The sequence below is a fragment of the Mirounga angustirostris genome, unplaced genomic scaffold (genome assembly GCF_029215605.1).
Source record: "Mirounga angustirostris isolate CCGP_5_RB_7025 unplaced genomic scaffold, mMirAng1.0.hap1 SCAF_1, whole genome shotgun sequence".
NCBI lineage: Eukaryota > Metazoa > Chordata > Mammalia > Carnivora > Phocidae > Mirounga > Mirounga angustirostris.
Genome location: NW_026991709.1, coordinates 72,537,658 through 72,554,004, shown reverse-complemented (window position 1 = coordinate 72,554,004; position 16,347 = coordinate 72,537,658). Strand labels below are relative to the sequence as shown.

General features: G+C 50.1%; 1 protein-coding gene across 1 annotated transcript in view; it reads right to left on the bottom strand.

The window, feature by feature from the left end:
* LRRC15 (leucine rich repeat containing 15) overlaps window positions 1-16,347 on the bottom strand; it is a 68,241-nt gene that overhangs the window by 5,788 nt on the left and 46,106 nt on the right. The gene's annotated exons all lie outside the window — the stretch shown is intronic.

Genomic DNA, 16,347 nt, shown 5'->3' with positions numbered 1-16,347 from the left:
ACCTATGATCTGGTCAGCCAGCCTCTTCCACCTTCTCCCCATGCCTTTGCCCAAGCAATTCCCCCCACCCAGAATTCTCTTTGTCCTCATCTAAATCTTTCCCATACTTCCAAGTCCAGCTCAAATGCAATCACCTCTAGGAAGCTTCCCCAGATACCGTGAGTCAGCATTAGTTGCCCTCCCATGCAGGTCGTCTTCCCAGCGTCCACTATGGCCATGCCGGCTCCGTATGGCATTTGTTGTGTTCCTGTCTGTGTCCTTCTCTAGTCAATCAGCTTTTCAAGGGCAGGGATGTTCATCTTTCATCCCTATAGGTTTCTTAAGGCAGGAACAGTATCTTGTCTGGATACAAAACCCCCGGATCAGATACATCTGTGTATCCCCCATAGCACCTGAATTTGCCGGTTGAACATGATCTCCTCAGGAGGAACAGATAGGAAATGAGACCAAATACATGGGGCCTGAGCCTGGGAGAAGATGCTGAGAGCACGCACTTGGAGGTCAGCTGGGAAAGCAGTAGCAGCCAGCAAAGGTGGGACGCACTGCCCATCTGGCAGAAAAGGCTACAAGGCAAGCTCCACTCTTCCCCCGCCTGGGCCATGCCCAGCACTGCCCTGCCCAGCCCCATCACCGTGACTGACAACCTGGCCCTTCCTGAACCCGTTCACGGGCGCTTCATGGAGGCTTAATTCAAACCACCTTCCCAATGAAAGAAAATTATCTGTGCCACTTCCTGTCTCACTGGAAGGGGCTGTTGTGGCCCTTCTGGGTCCTAGTTCCAGTTTCCACAAAGAAACATTGAGTAACCTCGAGTAAGACCCAGAAAACTTAAGATGCCCTTCGAGCTCAAAGGTGGTAGGGCCAGATGCTCCCGCAGGCATGGTGCTGATCTGGGGATGGAGCCAAATTCACGAAAGGTTCGATGTTTGAGGTCAGGGGTGGTGAGAATTATCTATCTACATAATTACAGATAATGTATACAATGTGGTGGGGACATGAGGTATGCACGGAGCCCTACCTACATGAATAGTTAAGAACCACTAGCTAGGGTCGCCTGGGTGGCTCAGTTGGTTAAGCGACTGCCTTCGGCTCAGGTCATGATCCTGGAGTCTCGGGATCGAGTCCCGCATCGGGCTCCCTGCTCGGTGGGGAGTCTGCTTCCCCCTCTCCCACTCCTGCTGCTTGTGTTCCTGCTCTCGCTATCTCTGTCTCTGTCAAATAAATAAATAAAATCTTTAAAAAAAAAGAAAAGAACCACTAGCTAGCTGTTCGACCTTGAAGGAAACTAGGAGCCTCCAAGCTCAGCTTCCTCATGTGTTAAGTTGGGATGATAACTTCTGCCGCCTCTTGAGGCCACTGAGCGGAGCAAACAGGAGAACGGTGTGAGGGTGTCCCACACAGTGCCGTTTAAATGTGTGCGAGGGTTCAAGTTCATCCGCAACACGGACTCTGTAGACTCTTGGAGGTAGGGAAGGCCTCAAAGTGTATTTTAATCTTGACATTCTTACTCCAGGGACTAAGGATTTCTGTGTGCAGAGCAGCATCTGTAACTTCCATCTGAGGTTCAAAGGAGTCTCTAACTTCCAAAGGGTTAAGAACTGCTGATCATACATTCCCACTATTTTATGGGGATGAATGAAGCAGGGAAACTGAGGCTCAGAGCTGAAGGCCTGGAGCTCCAGATTCTTGGGTGAGTACTTTGAGTGTTAATGCAATGCCTCTCCTTTTAATACACAAAAATCCTGAGTCAGAAGAAGGAATTTCAAATGATGGCATATAGGGTATAATAAACCGGCTGGGTGGAGAAGGTATTTCTCTGGCCTCTCTTCCTGAACTCAGCGTCCTAGGCCCGGCCCATAACTCAGAATAATCCAGGCTTCCCAGCCTGGCCTTAACTCAGTGCACTTTTTCCTGACACCCCATCCCCCACCGACAAGCCTGCTCTGAGGACAGAACCCAAGTTCATCCCCACCCGCCCAGACCTTGACTTTTTATTTCTTCACAGCCACCCAAGCCCTGACCAGTTGTACTTTTGCATTAAGGACTTGAGTAAGTGCATAAAATGATGGAGGAAAGAATGAATAATAACTTGGCCAACAGAGTCTAGATGCAGAGGCATGGGGCCAGATGAAGCTATGGACACATCTAGAAGGACGACCTCACGTAGACAAAAGTCCGGTTCAGAGCTTGAGAGTGGAAAATGAACAGCCTGAGCAGGGGGCACAGAAAAAGTGACTCCACACCCACCCCAGGAGAAAGACTTAGGGCTTCTTATTGCTAGTAACAGAGAAAGGAGACTGCCCAGAAAAATGACTGTGATCTTAGCTTCCACCAGTAGAAGCATGCAGTGTGGAACAAAGGAAGCGACGGTCTTCCTCTGCTCTGCCCTGATCAGGCCACACCTGTATTGCTGGGCCCAGTCTCACCCTGAACTTGAAGAAGACTAATAGCAAACCAGTCTCTTGAAGGCCTGGTAGAGAAGGGTAAGGGGACCGTCAGGGGACCAAGAAACCAGAACATCTGAGCACCCGTTGAAGGAACTGTGCATGGATAGCTAGAAGAAGAGCATCTGTGAGGGAAGCCACTAGCACTTTCCAAGGATACATGAAGGATTGCCCTGGGACTCACTGTGGCTCCAGAGGTCAAAAGTGGTGTGCCGAAGCTATGGGGCAGCATATTTCAGTTCACCACCGAAGGGAGCTTGTCTGAGTCAGAATGGACAACCCATGGAGGTAGTAAGCTCCCCATCACTGGAAGTGTTCGAGCAAAGGCTGAGCAACTGTCTAAAAAAGAAGCTGGACAGAAGATGCCTACACCTCTAAAACTAATGATGTAATGTATGGGGATTAACATAAGAATAAAAAAATAATAATAAATAAATAAAAATAAAATATGTATACCTTTTGGAAAAAAAAAAAAAAAAAAGAAGATGCCTACACCTGCTGGATACTGACCTGGATGACGGCTGATGGCCTGTCTAGCCCCAAGACTTCGGGATTCTAAGGCTGAGTCCCAGAGCCAGGGTATGAGAGCCATCTACCGAGACGATCGTGCCTGTGCTCCCAGGGGTCTGTGTGGGTAGGTGGGGGGTGTTTGCCCATCCTCCTGGTACATGCATGTGTGAGAGACTTACCCCCTGGACTGACTTTCAAAAGGTGGAGCTCTGGGGCGCCTGGTGATGTACTAGCTAGTACATGTTTATCTTTAATGTCTACTCCTATGCCCAGCATGTTTCAAGATGGTGTTGTAGCCCAAATGTCAGAGACTAAATTAAGTGTCCATAACGTGGCAAGCCCAAGGCAGTCTCTGTCAAATTGCCCCATCTGTCAGTGAGGGTGTGGGCTGAGGTGCCCTCCGATGACCCACCCCGAGCCTTCTCTGCGTCTGCACTCCCCAGCTGGGGTGGGGGCATCAAGCCAGCCCCGGGAAGGGCTCAGAGCCAGGGGAGGGTGCCTCATGGCCTGGGAGAAAGAGCGAAAAGATAATCCCCTTATTGGAACAGAGCCACTGTTGTTTAAAATGGACCACACTCAGCTTGAGAAATATTGCAAGAATTTGCAGATTTTCCTTTTTATAAATCCTTATGTCTGCAGAGTCTACCCCAGCACCACATGCGGCGGTTTCCTGTTTTCCAGCACTTGTTAGTGCCACAAGGCACTCACCGCTCCAAAGGACCTCCAAAGAGCCCACCTCAAAGGCAGCTGCAGAGCCCTCAGGGGAGGGAGGGCCCGCAGAAGCGGGGCTGGATGGCCAGCCGGGCCCTGGGATCTTGAGCAAGCGAGGCAGCCCCTCAGCAGCCCGGCATACAGCAGCCTAATAGCCCACGCTGCCCAGGGCTGCTTGGCAGCCGTGACAAATGCCAGTTAAAGACCCACAAAGCTACCCTAATTATACTCTCCTCCCCCGGGGCGGCCGAACGCGTTCCCCGTCACTGCAGCAACTCAGTCCGGCCGCTGTCCTGGGAGGAGGGCCAGCCTGGGGTCTGTCGCTGGCCCAGGAATTCAGTGAGCCAAGTGGACAGACAGACAGCTCACCTGGACAGTCTGACGCGGTCCCTCCCCAGGACTAGAAGCACTTGGCCCAGGCACATTGGCTGAGAGACTCTTCAGCGAGAACTACCTGTCATTCATGACTGAACACATAATTAGCCTGGAAGCCCTGGGCTTGGTAGGTTGGTTGGCGGGTTGGCGCTTTTTTGGTTTATTACCATCATTCACATCCCCTAAACATGACGCTCCCTGGGAGGAGATGCCTTCTTATGTCCATGCCACGGAGCAAAGCTTCTGGAAAGAGCCTGGTAGACAGATGTGCTACTCTGGTCTTGACACTAAATTGGAGGGTGAGTTTGGGTAAATTCTCCAGACCTTAATTTCCCCTCCTGTAAAGACGTCCAAAGGCCCTTGATAGCTCTGATATCTTCTGACCGGAGACAGAAAGGAAATCTGGCCTGAAGCCCCACCATTCTCTTCATCCTCCCTTCCACATAGGTCACCCCGGACGGCCGACAATGCCACCTGGCCTGGCCCCCTTCATGCCGAGCCCAGAGGAACTCAGACCCATTTACCTCATTTCAAAGGCTTTCCAGGCAGGGCAAACCCACTTGTTAATCAGTGCATCTTCAAATAGCCAAGAACCATTTCATGGGATTAGGGGGCGTCTGGTCCTGCCCCTGTCCAGTGCACCTAGGGAAACTGAGGCCCAGAGAGACGATCTCCCTCCCTGGCCTGTGCCCTCTCCCTAAACATGGCACCATCTGCAGTGACAGGTTGCCCCATCCAGCCGAGGGAGGTGTCAGGCTTGCAGTTGCTGATGGCTTCTGTACCACGCGCAGCAGCACCTCGGCTACTCCCTCTGGCCAGTATCCGCCTCCATCAAGCTGCTCATCAGTGCTCGATCCAATGGGTCCCAAGTCACCGATTGAGAGGCTCAGTGCATCCAGACGTGTGCCCATCTCACTAAACAGGGGGTATCCACCCTATACCCCAAATCAGTACATAAAAATCACCTAGAAGATCCTGGGACGCTTGTTTCATAGACCTGCCCTCACAGCATTGCAGCCATGAGGATTAAGTGAGTGCTCCCTTCGAAGCACTTAGAGTCCTTCTTGGCACAATATGACTACCCAATAAATGTCAACGACAGGGGCGCCTGGGTGGCTCAGTTGGTTAAGCGACTGCCTTCGGCTCAGGTCATGATCCTGGAGTCCCGAGATCGAGTCCCACATCGGGCTCCCTGCTCAGGGGGAGTCTGCTTCTCCCTCTGACCCTCCCCCCTCTCATGTGCTCTCTCTCTCTCTCATTCTCTCTCTTTCAAATAAATAAATAAAATCTTTAAAAAGAAAAATGTCAACGACAATTCCTGTTCCTTCTGCCGTTGAGTAAAATCAGGATCTCCGGAGGCTCCACGCACAGAGATCCTGATTCCCAGGTCTGGGTGGGACCAGGACTCTGCACTGTTTAACAAATTCCCCAAGTGACTCTGATGTAGGTGCCTATGGTCTGCACTCAGAAGCACCCCTGGGAGTCTAGCCCAGCATAAACACATGCTCCTGACCTGTGTCATTTACTGCCAAGAACAGAGAGCCTGAACTCAGGATCAGGGAGGCTGAACGTCGAGCCACGACCTCGGCTAGCTCATGTGAGCTCAGTTTCACCTGAGTGGCCTGGAAGAGTCGAAGGAAGGAACAGAAGGGGTTGCCAGAAGAGGTTAATCCCGTAATCTCAACACACAGCCCCTTCAGGGATTTACCCGAATTAGGAATGCTCTACCCCAAACACAATGCATCCTGGAGCACCAAGGGAAGACTGGCCACACGGCCACACCGTCATTCCCCACCCAGCTCAGTTGCTGACCCCATCTCTCCTGGACCTTCAAAGCCAACATATTGTTCATTTGTTTAAAAAAGAAAATGAGTAAGAAAAAGCAAGTCCTTTCCAGCCCCAGGGTTTGGGGAGGTAGGGCTTCCTGCAGAGGCCAGAGCAGGGCTGTAATTAGCTTGGCAAAAGCAGCAGGAGATACGGACAAACTTGCCAGCAGAGCTGGGAGAGGCTCCCACTCAGGGCTTGAATGAAAGAAGCTACAGCTCTCTCCTCGGGCTGACACCTAGGGGACCCCAAATAGAAATGCATGAACCTCTCCACAAAGCATCTTGGAGACATTTGCTAAATCCTATGTCCCCAAAGCCCGAGAAGCCATGAAACCAGAAGCCACAGTCGTTCCTTCGTGGTCAGGATTCTGGGAAGGAGTTTGCCTTGTGTAATCACAGCCTTGGGAGTGTTTGCTGGCAGGACCGAGTTGGGACGAATTGGGACTGAGCTTCTCCCCCATCTCTCCCTATTTCTCCACATCTGGATCTACTCCCACCTGCAGCCCCCACCCCCTCCAGTTACAGAGCAAGCCCCACCAAGCGTCCACCAGCCCTGGGGGAGCCTGGGGTGCCCCAAATTTCCGCGGGGCGTGTTCAGAACGCTCCCCCCGGCCCCGACCTCGCTCACAGGCTTGTCTCCTCACGGCCGAGCCCACCCGCTGACTCAAGACCACAGGCAAATGGGACTGTCTGGCCCCAAATGTACCCCAGATGTCCAATCAGTGCAGAATGAAAGACGTGACAGCCGTTAGAGGAGTTCTAAATTCTGGAGGCAATGGATGGGGGTGGAATCCCAGATAATCCCAGGGAAGCCGGAAATGATAGATGGGCATCCAGCACCTTCAGCCTGAGGGACACCTTCTCCAAGAGCACGGCAGCCTGCCCTGAGGTAACACATTTGACCCTGGCTTGCTCACACTCTGGCACAGGTGGGAAAGCTCTAGCAAAGTTCTGGTTTTCCACAGCTGGTTCCTGGGCCTTGCCCCTGCCTCCACCTTTGAGCAGAGATGCCCGTAAAGCTACCAGAATCACAATTTTAAATGCACCCCACCTTCATCACAAATCCATCTGCGGCCCTGAGCCCCGGCTCAGAACCGACAGCCCTGGCCACACCGGACACTTCCGGCTGGCGAGAGGGCAAAGCTGCCCGAATGGGGTCGCCTAAGCCACACACAAATTTAGAACCCGAAACAACTCTTGAGCCCACAGCTGAGGTCCAAACTGGAAATCCCAACCAGGCAGGGCACGTCGGCTGAATTCACTCTTGCAGCAACTCTTAAGTCCGCAAAAAGAGGACAGATCTGTCTTCTGGGAACCCCTCCAAGGGTCCTGGACAGACCCACACGCAGGGCTGGCCACCTGTGGCCACCGCAGTGAGCGCTAGCAAAGGGAGGGGTCAAAGAACCTGAATCTTTGAACAAGAGAAACTCTTCCCCCAGTGGAGCTAGTTCCCGAAAGAGGTAACCTCGAGGGGTCACTGGTGTGCTAACTTAAGTCAACTTTCAGGGCAACTTGACCCTGCAGAACGTCTGGGCAGCACCCCCAGATTGACCTCATGGGGGCAGGAGGCTGGTCAGGGAGCCAGCCTTCGAGGGGGTGGGGGGCTGGTGGCCCCAGGCTGGGTGGGCGGTGGGAGGCCCGGGCCCGGCACCCCTCCAGCGCCGCTCCACTTGGCCCCCTCCTGAGAGCATCCCGGTCCCCACCAGCCCTGGCAGCGGGGTCCGCGGGCGGCGGGGTGGAGGGGCGAGCCAGCGCTGGCGGGCCGATGGGAGGCAGGGAGGGCGGAGGCGGAGGCCGGCCTCCCCACTTACCAGCAGCTGGGCGCCCGCCCGCCGTGGACCAGAGGGAGCGCGAGAGCTGGACGCGGCCGGCTCACGGCTGCAGCATGAGTGCGGCGGGCCGGCGCTCGCCGTATTTAACCGGGGCGGGCGTGAGTCAGCGCCGGGGGCCGAGCCGGCGGCGGCGGGAGGGGCGGCCGAGCGGCCGGGCGGGGGGCCACAGCTTGCCCCGCTCGCATGCCCGGCTGCTCTTCCGCCGCGGGGTGTTCCAACGACACATTTTCCTCTTTCCCCCTTTCCTCCAGTGCAGTCCCAAAGGCGCTGCGCGGGCCATCCCGGCTCTAGGAAAGCGCCGTGGCTTGTGGAAAAGCATTGACTCTTTCCTTTTTCGTTCAAACTTTTTATTGGGATGTAATTGCCGGAAATTTGACAACAGTGATACAAGGAAGGCTCTTGTCTGCCTAACCCAATTTACCTATTGTTAACATTTTGGCAAAAAGCACTTATTTTAAGTTCCAAAGAAAGATAAAGTTACCCGCCCCCCCCCCCCAAGCAAGTTCTGCCTAAAAACAATGTTTCAATTCCCTCCGACATGGTCCTCTGTTCCCTCGCCTCCCCCTCCCACGGGTGGATGCAGTCATGGGGCATATTTAAGAATGAGAGGCTCCCGGTGTCTTTCACCTCTGCATTGGAGCCCATTCCCTGCCGCCCTAGTGGGGGACAAGAAACCATTTCTGTTCTTGGTATCACCAAGGGGCCCTGGGGAAGAAGAGGAAGAAGTGGTAGTTGGTGGGGTGAGGAGGCTGCCAAACCCCAGCTTGTCCTCCAAGAGGCAGCCTCAGTAAGGCAAGAGCTGCACTGGGCTGAGCCACCTGCCCTTCCCTGGCTCAGTTTACCCTCTCAGCCAAGTGGGGAGAGTGATATTTACACACCATGCCTCATGGAATGCCAAGAGCTTTAATTAATGTTTGCACTGTGCTTTGAGATCTGCGATGAAAGGCAGACATAAAAGTGCGTAGTGTTATTACTGAAATAGTCACTTGGGTGGCTTGCAGTGGTCAAGCCCTACCGCCTGAATCATGGCACATTCTTCCTCATAGGAGGCACCATGATACAGAGCCAGCAACAAAATGCACCCAGTCCATTAAGTGACATGATCCCAAGAGGGGCAAGCACTGCTTGGAGGGGTCTCCACACAATGCCCAGCCCCAGCTCTTCAACCACCAGCCTCCCTTCCAAATAATATTCTAAGTGGAGCACTCCCTCCCTCTTACTACCCTGGCACCTCTGCATCTGCACAATGGGGGTGTCAGTTGCCTTTCCATAGAACCTGCTCAAATAAGAATACCACACACACCCCCTTTACCTTCTTTCCTTCCTTCCTGATTCTAACATTCAGCCACCCTGCACTGGGAGTTGTGGACAGCAGGTATGAATCATACTTTCTTTGGCCCATGAGGAGCTGATACTCAGGGTGGAGAGAGGAAGAATGGACATTTATGAAGCACCTGCTGTGAATCAGAGAGCCCACAATCACCTTGTTACATCTATACAGTATTCTATCTATACCAAGTTTCTCAACCTCACCACTATTGATACTTGGGGCCAGAGGATTCTTGGTTGCGGGGAGCTGTCCTAGGTACAGGCATTCCTTGAAGATAATGCGGGTTCAGTTTCAGACCACCACAATAAAGCAAGTCTCACAATAAAGCCAGGCAAATGAATTTTCTTTTGTCTCCCAGTGCATATAAAAGTTGTGTTTACACTATACTGTAGTCTATTAAGTGTGCAATAGCATTATGCCTAAAACAGTGTACAGACCTTAATTAAAAATACTTTATTGCTAAAAAATACTAACCATCATCTGAGCTCTCAGCAAGTCACGATCTTTTTCCTGGTGGAAGGTCTAGCTTCGGGGTGTTGGTGGCTGTTGACTGATGAGGTGGTGGCTGCTGCAGGTTGGGGCTGGCTATGGCAATTTCTTCAAATAAAGCAACAATGAAGTCTGCCGCATTGATTGACTCTTCCTTTTAGGGACAATTCCTCTGCAGCATGCAGTGCTGTTTGATAGCATTTTACCAACAGCAGAACTTCATTCAAAATTGGAGCCAATTCTCTCAAACCCTGCCTCTGCTTTATCAACTAAGCTTATGTCATATTCTGAATCCTTTGTTGTCCTTTCAACAATCCTCACAGCATCTGCACAAGGAGTAGTTTCCATCTCAAGAAACAACTCTCTGTGCTCATCCATAAGAAGCAACTCCTCATCCATTCAAGTTTTATGAGGAGATTGCAGCAATTCAGCCACATCTTCAGGCTCCACTTCTAATTCTAGTTCTCTTGCTATTTCCCCCACATCTGCACCTACTTCCTCCCCTAGAGTCTTGGACCCTCAAAGTCATCCATGAGGGTTGGAATCAACTTCTTCCAAACTCCTGTGAATGTGGAATCACGAATGTTATTAATAGCACCTAGAATGGTGAATCCGTTCCAGAAGGTTTTCAATTTACTTTGCCTGGGGGTACCTGGCTGGCTCAGTCAGTAGAGCACGTGTCTCTTAATCTCAAGGTCATGAGTTCAAGCCCCACATTGGGCATGGAGCCTACTTAAAAAATTTTCTTTCTACTTTGCCCAGAGCCATCAGAGGAATTACTATCTATAGCAGCTATAGCCTTATGAAATATATTGCTTAAATAATAAGGCTTGAAAGTAGAAATGACTCTTTGATCCATGAGCTGTGGAATAGATGTTATGCTAGCAGGCAGGAAAACCTCATTGTCCATCCCCATCAGAGCTCTTGGGGGACCAGGTCCTTTGTCAGTGATCAGTAATATTTTTAAAGGAATCATTTTTTCTGAGCAGTAGATCTCAACCGTGGGCTTAAAATATTCAGTAAACATGTTGTAAATGGATGGGCTGTCATCCAGGTGTTGTTATTCCATTTATAGAGCACTGGCAGAGTAGATTTAGCATAATTCTTAAAGGTCCTAGGATTTTCAGAATGGTAAATGAGCATTGGCTTCAACTTCAGGTCACCAGGTGCCTTAGCTCCTACCAAGATAGTCAGCCTGTCCTTGGAACCTTTGAAGCCAGGCACTGGCTTCTCCTCTCTAGCTATGAATTTCCTAGATGCCATCTTCTTCCAACAGAAGGTGGCTTTGTCTACATTGAAAGTCTGTTATTTAGTGTAGCCACCTTCATGAATTACGTGAGCTAGATCTTCTGGAGGACTTGCTGCAGCTTCTCCATCAGCACCTGCTGTTTCCCCTTAAACTTTTATGTTGCAGAGATGGCTTCTTTCCTTAAACCTCATGAACTCACCTCTGCTAGCTTCCAACTCTTCTTCTGCAGCTTCCTCACCTCTCTCAGCCTTCATAAAATTGAAGAGAGTTAGGGCCTTGCTGTGGATTAGGCTCTGGTTTGAGGGAGTGTTGTGTCTGGTTTGACCTTCTATCCTGAGCACTAACACTTACTCGGTATCAGTGGTAAGGCTGCTTCACTGTCTTATTCATGTGTTCACTGGAGTAGCGCTTTTTATTTCCTTCAAGAACTCTTCCTTTGCATTCACAACTTGGCTAACTGTTTGGTACAAGAGGCCTAGCTTTTGGCTTGTCTTAGCTTTTGACATGCCTTCCTCATGAAGCTTAATCATTTCTAGCTTTTGATTTAAAGAGAGACATGTAACTCTTCCTTTCACTTGGACACTTAGAGGCATTGTGGAGGCTATTAGTTGACCTAATTTCAATATTGCTGTGCCAGGGAATAGGGAGGACCCAGGAGAGGGAGAGAGACGGGGGAATAGCTGGTCAGTGGAGCATTCAGGACACTTAATGGATCAAGACCATTGATCTATGGTCTTACATGGGTGTGGTTTGTGGTGTTCCAAAGCGCTCCACAGCAGGTAATTGCTTTGGAGTGTCACAAACGCCACAGCGACAGCGATGTTACCATAGTAACATCAAAGATCACTGATTACAGATCTCCTTAACAAATGTAATCATAATGAAAAAATTTGAGATATTGTGAGAATTACCAAAACGTGACGCAGAGACATGACGTGAGCAAATGCTGTTGGGAAAATGGTGCCGATAGACTTGCTCAACGCAGGGTTGCCATAAACCTTCAATTTGTAAGAAATGCAGTATCTGTGAAGTGCAGTAAAGCAAAGTGCAAAAAAGTAACGTGTGCCTGTATTGTAGGATGCTTAAAGCATCCCTGGGCTCTACCCACTAGATACCACTGGCATCTCTCCCAAGTTGTGACAACCAAAAATGTCTCTACAAGTTGTGAACACACACACACACACACACATACACAGTTGAGAACTACTGATCTACCAATAATCCTGTGAATGGAGTAATTGCCCCCATTTTACAAATAGGAAAACTAAGGCCCAGAGCAGTTAACTAATTTCCTCAAGATCACATGCTAAGTGACAGAAACAAAATTCAAACCCTGGACTGTGGGTTGTGTGCTCTTCCCAGCACTGTGTGCTCATACGCACCTAACTGCTACAGATAGAAGTGTGGCTGTGTTTAAATTGGTGTAGAGTAGGGATTTTGAGAAGTCCACGGGAGTGAAGTCCTCAGAATAAGGTGGATAAATGTGGGTGCATTTGAAGGGATGGGGCTTGAGTTTCATGCAGAAGGTGGCCTTAAATGATGAGCAGGATCTGGAAGGGTGGGGGCAGTGAGTTAAGGAAAATCATCGAATCAGACCAAAGAGAGAAGGTTTTCCACCAACACGGAGTTTGGCAGGAGCCCAGGGGGTGGGGCAGGTCTCTCTGGAGAGAGCTGGGATGCCTCCCTGAGGGGCGTGATGTCCCTTGCCGGCAATAGGGAGACACTGAGGGTTTGGAGGAGAGTAGAGGTACAGTCAGAGTCACAGCACAGGAAACACAGTGTGGCAGGAGTTTCAGGTTTCATGTCGGACCCTTGGCTGTCCACAAGGCATCCGGTTCTCAAAGCACTCCTACCATCCTCTTTGGTCTTCATGACGGGACATGGGCTTCAATACAGCCACCCAGTCCATGCAGGAAGGACCAGTTCCCCAGCGACAGAACCTCTGAGCTTTAGCTCTCCGAGGCCCCCTCTTTCATAGGGAAGCACACTCTCTGCTACAGAGAAAACAAGATGGCCCCAGTAAGTCCCCGGAAGTGAGATCTGGTGGTGAAAGTAAAAGCTTGATTCACCAACCACAGGCCCTGTAAACTTCAGGGCTCACTTTCCAGCCCCCCTGGGAGAACCAGAAGGGCCAGGTTGCCCCCGGGCTTCAGAGAAGTCCAGTCTTTCTCACCCATGCATGTTTCTTGAGTTTAGTTAATAAGCATAGAGTCCAGGGAATTGGAGGTCATGTAATCCCTCCCCGGCACCCTTGAGAGACAGAGCTGTGGCCCTGCTTGATTCACTTCAGGGATGGGGAAGCCAGGATCACACAGTGAAATCCCCTGGGTAGATTGGCAGGATAAAGAAGATGGGCTGCTAAGGATGTGGGTGGTCTCACGCACTGCTGATGGGAATATAAACTGGTAGAGCAATAACTATCAAAATTCAAAATGTGTAAACCCATTCACCAGGGTCTGTGCCACATACACAGACATGATTGTGTGTGTGCACAAAGCTATATGCCCAAGAATCCTCGGTGCAGCGTTGTTTGTAACAACGGATTGTTGTAAACAATACAAATATCCGTCCATAAGACAATAATTCCCATGCATCGTGAAAACCCACACCAAGTAGCCAATTTTAAAAGATGGGTTACATTGGTGCAGTTGGTTGAGCGTCTGACTCTTTGTTTCAGCTCAGGTCATGGTCTCAGGGTCATGAGATTGAGCCCTGTGTGGGGCTCCATGCTCAGCGCTGAGTCTGCTTAAGAATCTCTCTCCCTCTCCATCTGCCTCTCCCCATCTCTAAAATAAATAAATAAATCTTTTTTAAAAAAGATGGAATACAGCTTTTTCTGAAGAAGAAAAATATACCTGATGTATTAAGCAGTTATATATGTATACGTGTGTGTGTGTGTGTGTGTGTATGATTGCCCTTACTGGTTTTAGGGGGAAAACATACATGTATAACTCCTCAGTTTTATTTCAACGTATGGGAAACGTAGTAAGGAAAACAATCTCACTATTTGTCCATCATGATCACACAAAACACTAGAAGATGGTATAAAACATCAATTTTCCAACTGAATGGCTCACAGGGTCAGCCTCAGATGAGCACCCAAGGCTCTTGTCCCAGCCTGTCCCCCCACCACTCTCCTTCCCCAGGTCACTCTGCTCTGCTCCCACCCCCTGCTCCCCAGGCAGTGGCCCGGCTCTGTGGGAGGCAGAGAAACCACGAAGTCTCCACGTGGTTCCCAGCTCTTTCCCAAGGCTCTGGTTGTTCTCTGAGGGAGGAATTTTAGGTTGTTCCTCAGAGCAGTGACTCTCAAAGACCAACCGATAGCCATCCCTTTCACTCATGTGGACAGCCTCTCATAACAGGACCAAGAAAATTGGTCACCATCCAAGTCTCTGTCAATTTTCTCAGTTTTATTGAAAAATGTCCAGAACACAGATGAGGAGGAACAAGAAAGAACAGTGTAGGTGAGAGAAAATTTCCCCCAGTTATATCTCTGTATGTACGTGTGTGTTTCTATTTAAACACATGTATGCATCCACACACGTGTGTATGCAGACACATGCATATATATGATCTCTGTAGCTATGTATAAATGCTTAGGAAAGGGACAGAAGGGCACGCTCAGATCTGCTGCAGTGTGGGGTGGGAGGGAACAGTGATGAATGCGGATTTTTTATCACTGTGTGTTGGCTTATGTTCCATTTAAATAAAAATGCATTCCTGAGCTGCATCTCGTGGATCATTAAAACAACTATTTTCACAGACAAAAAAACAAAGTTCTACTCTTTCAAACATGTTTTTTTATTACACTGAGACCTGCCTCTCTGGAACCTCCACCCTCCGGTTCTCTTCCCCTCTTCACACCCCAGTATACCTCCCCTCTCCCGGGGCCCATCGCCTCAGATGTTTGGGACCCACAAACAGGCTCACTCCCTTCCATCTGCCCCTTTAGACACACCACACATAGTCCCTTCCCTCAACCGTCCTGGTTGCTCCCCATGGGGCCCCACATTCACTCTGCAAATGGAGCATTCAGTAAGTGGCAGGCCCTGGGTGAGGTGCCAGGAAACAGAAGTGAATTCGTCCTGAGAGGCACCCAAATACATGAATAGTCTTATTCAAGTATAAGGCATATGTGCGATGGGGCCACACAAGGGAACCACCCAGACTTCCTGGGCCATGAGAGGAAGGCTTCCCCAAGAAGGTGGTCCTGGGATGAAGCCTGGGAGAATGAATGGGCGTTCAGCCTCTGAGAAGAACAAATAGCATTTGCAAAGATTCGAAGGCACAAAAGACCATGGCACCTTCAGCATGTGGCAAATTGTTCAAGATAACTGGAGAGCAGGGTGCGAATGAGGGCTTAGGAGAAACCATCCTGGGACGAGGGCAAGATGCAAGGTAGGAAGGGCCTCACCAACTGGGATTCATTCTGTAGGTCACGGAGGACCACAGAAGTATGTGACCAGAGACAGACACAATCAGATTGGTGTAGGGTAGTTGTTTAGCAACTAGACATGATTCTGCCCCCCTCCCAGGGACATTTGTCAATGTCCAGAGGCATTTTTGGTTGTCACTACTTGGAGAATGCAAATGGCATCTAGTGAGTACAGCCAAGAGATGCTGCTAGACATCCTCCAGGACACAGGCAGCCCCCTGCAGGAAAGAATTATGTGGACTGAGATGTTAATGGTGCTGAGGGTGAGAAACACAGGTATGGAGGATGGATAGCTCTGGCAGCAGCATAGAGGATGGATCACTGCGGGGTGCAGGTGGGAGAGGGCAGGAAAAGCTGATAAAACATTATAGTAATAGCTCAGATGGGAGACACGATGGCCTGAGCTAAGACAGGGCAGTGAGAATGGACAGGAGACTGAATCAGAAGGTTCTAACAAGGAGTGAAACTGGTACAACATGACAATGGATTGGTCATGGTGGGAAGTGGCGTGATACAGTGGGACCATTACAATACACGTTAGGCCACCATAACAAAGTGAGCCCAAAATAGCAAGAGCTTAAATAAGGTGGATGTTTATTTCCCATGAAGCCTGGAATGGTGACTTGACTATATCAGGAACCAAGACCCCATCTATCCAATTGCTCAGCCATCCTCAGTCCATGCCCAAAATTGCTGCTCTAGCTCCTGCCTTCACTTTCATATTCCAGCCAAAGGAAAGGCAAGAAAGAGGAAGGGGCTCAGTCCTTCTTTTTAAAGGCATGACCTAAAAGCTATACACATCACTTCCACTCATAACCCACTGGCCAGGACGTAGTCATGTGGCTGCCCCTATCTACAAGGGAAATGTAGTCTTGAGTTGAGCACCGTATATAAATTAAAACTTTTGTAACAGTAGAAGTAGTGGGAAGCAGCCTTGGGAGGCTATTAGCAATCCATACCATGGGTGAAAGAGAAAAAGCCATGAAAGGAACAGCGGGGTTTTCAGCATGGGTGACCCAGTGGATGGTGGGTACCATTAAGAGGACCAGAGGGGCGCCTGGTGGCTCAATCGGTTAAAGCTTCCAACTCTTGGTTTCAGCTCTGGTCATGATCTCAGGCTGGTGAGACTGAGGCCCACATTGAACT